The 7,645-nt window shown below is 31.1% G+C and overlaps 1 long non-coding RNA gene across 1 annotated transcript; it reads left to right on the forward strand.

Annotated features, from left to right (window-relative positions):
• Positions 1 to 692: 692 nt before the first annotated feature.
• LOC131942549 (uncharacterized) lies at positions 693 to 2,385 on the forward strand. The gene is made up of 3 exons (XR_009386775.1): positions 693 to 879; positions 1,327 to 1,508; positions 1,631 to 2,385. It is a non-coding gene; the product is annotated as an uncharacterized LOC131942549 (long non-coding RNA).
• Positions 2,386 to 7,645: the final 5,260 nt, after the last annotated feature.

Here is a 7,645-nt window from a genome sequence, read left to right on the forward strand (position 1 = left end):
ACATTCTCCTATACAGTGTTTAGACAAAGTATTTTTATCATGCACAAAAATCACATGACATTTGACGCCATTTTTACCTTAGCTTTTTATCATTTATGGAGTATTTATGGGCTACGACACGAGCAATTTCAGGTAGGAAGACGAAATTTTGTATATAAATGCAATATCTTATATTGGAATTACTGGCAAATGTTTAGTGACCTCAAAAAATCGAAATTGTACTTTATTTCTTGATTAAAATATACCGATCAGTTGAGTGCCTTTTTAATTAGGTTAACGATAATTGAAAAAATAGGTATAAGATTTTATTCCCTTTTTTCTATCAAAATTTAAACGAATTGCGGTGAGCGAAAGTATTACTTATTGCTATTTCCAATGACTGAAAACATATTACTTCAACCGGACATATTTCTTCAATTTTTTTACGCAGATCAAATGTCGATGACAACGTACTGTGACATACAGTTCGACGTAATTATATATTTAATTAAAATAAAAAAGATAAATAATTTTTTTAAAATAAAGTACAAAGTTTTAGTTCAATCAAAATACATGATATCACAATTAACTGTATATCAATAAAACGATAACAAAGTAACTTTTGTTAATATGTGTAATGAATATGCTAGGAAACTCTAAGCTGGAAATAGCATTATGTGTAATTTAACCCTATATGGCATAGCGTTGCAGTTTTGCAACAATACTTTAGGAGTAATCAATTACTGTACTATTTAATATTTTGTTTTGTTTTCAACTTATTTTACTCCGGATAGCACTTTTTAATACATTTTATACCGGAACTCTTTTGAAAAGAAGATTTTCTTTTTAAAATCGGCCATTTTTAGAAGCGATCTACACTTTTCTGCTTTTTGCTAAAAGGTAAGTATAAAATTACGTTAAAACCTGGTTAAAATTATAATAAACTAGCTGAAAAAAATATATTTACAATAATAACTATGCATTAGTACTAATTTAGTTGATTCACAATAAAATTCTTATTATTTTATTAGTAAGAGCTAGGTTTTGTATTGTTGCAGTTCAGTAATGCAACTACATGCAACGGAATAAATAAAAATGGCTGCTCTGAGCTAGACTTTAGTTTGCTTGGTAATTATTTCTACACACAAAATAGTTTATTTTATGATGTGAAATACATTTAGTGTTGTGGTATATTATTTATAACTACTAGATCTAGTTTTTGCCTATAATAATCATAATAAATTATAACCTAACAATAGTTTTATTAGTTTTATTTATTATATAATTATATAATATTTATCGCTAAGAGCTAGGCTAATGAATAACCTTTTGTTTTTATTTTATTAGGCTTTCACATATTCGTAACCATGGTTCCAAGAGTCTAAGTTTAAAGTCTTCTACCATTTTATTCTGAGCTACTCCTTTTGGCTCAAAAGATAGTGAGTTGTCCAATGATGAAATAGAGAAAGTAAACAGTACCCGGGACCTATCGGATGTTGGTGATGAAGATTTGTCTGACGCAGTTGAAGGTAACATATTATTATTGCATACTTTAAAGGTTTGCTTGTAGATTATTAAAGCATTTATTGTTTTGTATACAATTATTGCATAATTTATAACCAAATAATGTTCTCAAAATGTATTTCTACAGAGTATGCCCATTTGCGAAAAATGATGAAACTCCTCAGGACCTTCTCAATTGTCTACACCAAGGTCTTCATTAGCAACAACAGAATGATCAGTCCTAGTAAACAGCAAATGTTCCACCATTTCCTGATCCTAGGAGAGAAGCCAAACATCAGAGGCGGCCATTGGATTATTTCAACGACATCTTTATAGATAATCTGTGTTCGGACAGTTGTGTATCAATCCAACCTGTACTGTCCTCTAACATGACATCAACAGTCCTTTAGCACTGGATAAAGATTATTCCTGGAAATTAGATTTTACATAAACATTGTAAAAAATTCCTAAATGCCGAGTGTATTGGAGCCTTGCCACTAAGTGTGTTACGGTCACATACGTCATGACCATCAACAGATTCAAGCGGATAAAGAATAATCTGCACCTGTCGTACAATGTCCTCAACAGGACAAACAATCCATTAACACTGAATAAGAATGAGCTAAAACATTTCCTAGAAATTGTGTGTATTACATAAAGATTCTAAAAACTCTTAGATGCAGAGTGTATTGGAGCCTTGCCACCAAGTGTGTTACGGTCACATACGTCATGACCATCAACAGATTCAAGCGGAATAAGAATAATCTGAACCTGTCAAACAATGTCCTCAGCAGGACATAAATCCACTAGTACTGGATAAAGATGAACAAAAACATCTCCTGGAAATTGTGTTTTACATAAACATTGTAAAAAAAATTCTAGATACCAAAGATCTTGGTGCCTTGCCACCTCACAGACATAACCATCAATAGATTTGAGTGGATTAAGATTAAGCTACACCTGTCAAACAATGTTCAAAGGGCAGAAGTTGACCAATATCGGAATTCTGTGCTTATCAAACCCCATGCCATCTGAGATTCTAAGTATTCATGAGCAAATCGACCCATTCACATATCGTAGGCAAAATCAGTCCAACCTACAACCATAGAAAGCCATATAGATGGGCTACAAAGTTTTTGTTGTGTCCAACAACTTGTACAATCCAAGATTTTGAAGTGCATTCGGGTAAAGCTACAAAAGGACAAGATGACAAAGTGCTGTTGCTAATATTGAGCGGACATTATTACAGAGTGTTCCCCAATATGTTGGGCTCAAGATTTACATAGACAATATCATTTAGTTCATCATTTAGTTGCAGGTTGTCCTGCAACAACAATGCACAGAAGTTTTTATTTGCTGTAGCAAAAAAAATAAAAAAATGCTAATAAACTTTTTACTAAATAAACCTGCATGTAATTTTTCAGCTGTTTTTTTCTCTTTCAGTGTACATGATTTTACTGTTCTTTTCATCATAAATAAACTTACATGTTACTATTGTTACTCTCAAATGATTTGTACAAGTTATTTACATTTATATCAACAATTCTATATAAATATTTTTTTTTCTTATTATGGAAAAAAAGTTTGACCCTTGCGCATAGTTGCAGAATTGCAACGACCAAAATTGTTGTGATATTTATCATCTATTCAAAAAAAAAATTCCCTACATCTCAAGTTAGTCCATTTGCTGTAGAAATATGAAGTCAAAAAATTTTTACCAAGTAAACCAATAATTCATGCAATAAAGGGTTAAAATAAAATGCATAATAGGTATATATTATTAAAGGCTATATCTAAAATTTTAAATGTTTTACCTCATTCTACATATAATTAATCATTATCAAATATTGTAGTATTGAACAATTACCTCGTATCTCATAATTTCCATAAAATCCTTTAGGTGTGTTTGACCTATTCGTTTTAAACACAACCAACATGGGGTTTCCTGTTGAAGCCATTAACCCTAGAGGTACTGATGAGCAGAAATTTCCAAATGATGTGGGTCCGTCATAGATTCTTAGGTAATCATACTGGCAGTCTTCTCCTAAGTCTGAAATACTGGGAAAACCATACCTAATTTTATTTTAAACTTGCTCTCATTGTGATAGAACTTACCTTTGCAAATTACTGTATTCTCAAATATTTGACGAATACTAAATAACGGGGCTTTAATTTAAAAAATGTAAATATAAAAAGGCAACTTACTTAAGGACGATATAACTGTCAGCTTTGCCCTGTATAGTCCAGGTGTACATCATGTTGTCAAGTTTGCCAAATGGATATCCCGGGCTGGAGATATTACCTTGAGACTCGCTCAAAGTGATGAGGTTATCTTTGGCTGTCACAATTAACTTATGTCAGTTATTCGAACAATTTTAAAGACGTATCTTTTAATGAAATTCCAATAGATAATATTTCATAATTTTTGATGATGTAAAAAATGTATTTTAAATATATATTAAAATATATATTAAAATCGTCTAAAACTATATTTAAAATGAATATCATGTTCAAATCACAATAGAGCAAAAACGATACATAATCCTAAGAAATCATCTAGTTCAAGGCGATTTTATAATATATATTTTAAAAAATCAACCACTTTAAAAAAAAAAAAAATATTTGTGAAGCTCTGTTTTTATAGCAATGTGCTGTTGTCATGTTTTATTAATTAATGCCATTAATTAATGCCAGATTTAATATTAATACAATTTTGTAGACATGTAATTCCAATAGATAATGTTAACAATGACAACAGGAAAAATGATTAATTTCAAATTCACTTTACAACTATTAAGTTAGAGCTAAATAGAAAATTTAAAAATGTAATAACTTGAAATTATAAAATTATTAACTGGCTGTCAGGCTTCCAGCGATCAGGTGAAAGAAGAGGTTGTACATTCGTCCATCCTTCAAACTAACAGACATTGTTCTTCCATTTTAGTTTAACATTTAATCAAATAACCTACGTTTTTAGATACTGCATGGGACAGATGTGTCCCTATTTTCCATAAGGGAACAATTATCGATAATAGGCTGGGTTATGAATAATATCAAAATTTTTATTTCAAAATGGTTTTTGGTTGCTCTGTTTAATTAGAAGTGAAAATGTAAGTAATGAGAACACACTTATGTCCCTTATGAGTGTATAAGCATATAAGAATTGAACTTTTCGAAGCAGTTATATGATGTTATACAACAACGTGTCAGACCATATTGTTTGTTCTGTTCTCGTTCTTCTCTCTTGCACATTGCGCACACCTCATGATTTTTTATTTCTTTTTTTAGTTATCATAATGCATTTAGATTGTGGGGTTGGAGAGAAATTCCTTCCTTTATGTAATCCATAAATGAGAGCTTTAGCTATCTTTTTTCTGTGTTTACGCTGGGTTATTTCATTGAACAAATGATAGCGTTCATGTCTCCCACTTACGTATAAATGTCATTTAAATTTCAAATATATTTATCATGGCATTGCACTAGCAAGTTATGACACCTTGAGATCAGGTTCAGTGTACCAGTAGTCTGTATGTTGGAAGTGTATGATAACCATTGCTAGTTTTATTCCTAAAATTTCATGTTTCTTATGAATCAGTTTAAAGTGGTATTTTGTATGTTTTATTTACAGTTCGACAATCTGAGATACCAAGTTTTCAGGATATTTGTTTTAATATGCTTAAAAAGCATTGATAACTCAATGACAGTTAACATATATTATCTTCCGAAAATTGTAGAGAAATAATGTTTTCCGATGTCTCCACTCGTGTCAGCTTCCTCTGTATGAGAGTTTTAAAATCGTCTATAATCGCTCCCTATAAGGGGGAAAGCTAGTGTGCGTCGTGTATTTTATGCGCGCTGTGTTTTAAAAGTTTTATACAAGGTTATGTGTATTTTACAAAATGACTGCACGGCAAGCTCAAAACTACGGAGCGACAGGTTCAAAATTACCGCGCAGCCCAAAGGGAACATTGATTTATGAGATGTATGCAAAACAAAATCACCAGGAAAAGATGTAAGCCTTATCTAGTAGTGACAATCGTTACATTATCACTCCCACATAGATTTTGTCGACATGTTTACTTTCTCGTATATACGAAGTATAGAGAAAGTCTTGTAATCGTGCAAAAACAAAAATCGAGATTTTTGCAAATCTCGACGTTTTACGCCTCACTGATACGGAAAAACATAATTTTGCAATCTTGTCCGTATGTCTGTCTGTATGTCTGCGTGTGTATCTGTAAGCACGATAACTTGAATAACGTTACAGCTAGGTTGATGAAATTTCATGTATAAGTATTTTATTAAAATCGTAGATCACTATCAACGTTTGAACAATTTCCGATAAACGGAAGTGGTACTTTTCTACTTTGAATTTTTCAAAAGCCTATAACATGAGTACTATTTATGACAGATTAATGAAATTTCACATGTAAATAAAAGATCTAATTCTCTACCTTCTGTCAAATTTTGAGTAAATTTCGTTAACAGGATGTAGTAATTTACGCTATTTCCGATTTAAAAAAAAACTAATGTAAATTTATAAAGTACTAATTATTATTATGCACATTTTATTTGGCGTTCACTGGTGGGCAATTATTTTTTTACGAGCTTTTATTCTATTTTTAAAAGTTTAACTATTTAAAATGGATTAAAATTTATGTCTATATCCCTAGTTCCCATCCCCTGTTTTTTATATAAGAATATTCGAGAAAGTTTAGGTGGGATCACTCCCGGTTTATTATCTAAAAAACTCTTCGTTAAGAACAAATTGTTATCATTGTCATTATCGTCTATAAACAGTATTTGCTCACTTTTTTTTCAATGATAAAAGCTCTGCGACTACTTTTTTTTAAAAACATTTACATTAGTATACCTATTAAAAAATTAGTTCCTTTCAGGACCATATGGACCATATGTAAATAATATCCAAAGCAACACATTTATTTTTTTCGGAAATACATGTCAATAAAATACCTTGGTCCCCAAAGGGTTTTAGCAACGTTTTTACAAGCAATATTTCGTGGGGCGCATTAAGGGGATGGAAGGGGGTACACATCCGAACTCTGACCTTGTGGGTAAGGGGGTGGGGTGAGCCAAAAGAGCGGTGTTTTTTGACAATAATAATCGAAGTGATTTTATAGGATTTGTTTCTTAATTGTTCAAGTCAGTTAAACTCATGACTGTTCAAACGAAAAGTCCAGAGTTCAAACCCTGGGTACATGAGGCTCGATAAATGGGTGAAAACCGCTCATTTAGAAAAAAAAACAACTAAAAAATCAAACTTCTGCTGCCTTTTAGTTTGTTCTTAGATGGACAAAGGCTATGGAAGCAAATAAAAAAAAAGTCTAAAATCAAAGTCAATGCCCTATATGAAGCACAGCAAATCGACACGTACTTAATTGTGTTGGAGAGAATACCATCTAATACTAGAATCTACAACGAAAAAGAAGACGCTTCTTGATAAATCTTATAACCATTTGAAAGAAAAAACAATGTACACATGTAAACATATCAACATATAAAATTACATTTCATCAACAATTTTATTGTTAAGAAATACCATAGCTTGTAAAAAAAAGTATGTATTTAAACAAGGTAGATACCGTCTTTTACTATCATGCAATATCCATAGTCTGCATACATTGTATTAAAAAGAAAAAAATACCCTAAGTTAGAATTTATACCAGCAAAGTAACATTTTATTAGTCACTGGGATGGTTATTTGAGGGGATATTGTTAAAACCAGTATTTAGATTTCAATGTACTAAATAATTGTTTAAAGTTTTATAAGTGTATCATGATTAGTTGCTTTTTGTGATAATTCAGCATTGGCTTCAGTACGTTAACATAATTTCTTCCTTGAATATCTACATTCTTGATCGGTAACACCATTATTACTAAATATAATGCTTTCATCTCTAAAGTATTCAGGTATTTTGAGTTTATATATTGTGAACCAATCCGATATTTTCCAGTATCGAGTCAAGGAGAAGTAATAATATTAAATGCTAAATCAAATACCCTTACTAAACCTAATGTTTTGTTACTGTTTTTAATTGTTTGTCTTTGGTTATCAATTGGATTGTTGGAGTTGTGGTATAGTTTGGCGATCAAAGAAATAAATGTGTAGGGGATTCTAAATTGCTTCATAGTTTTCCATACT

The sequence above is a fragment of the Physella acuta genome, unplaced genomic scaffold (assembly GCF_028476545.2).
Source record: "Physella acuta isolate Inbredline_101_S28 unplaced genomic scaffold, ASM2847654v3 ptg000412l, whole genome shotgun sequence".
NCBI classification, from domain to species: Eukaryota; Metazoa; Mollusca; class Gastropoda; family Physidae; genus Physella; species Physella acuta.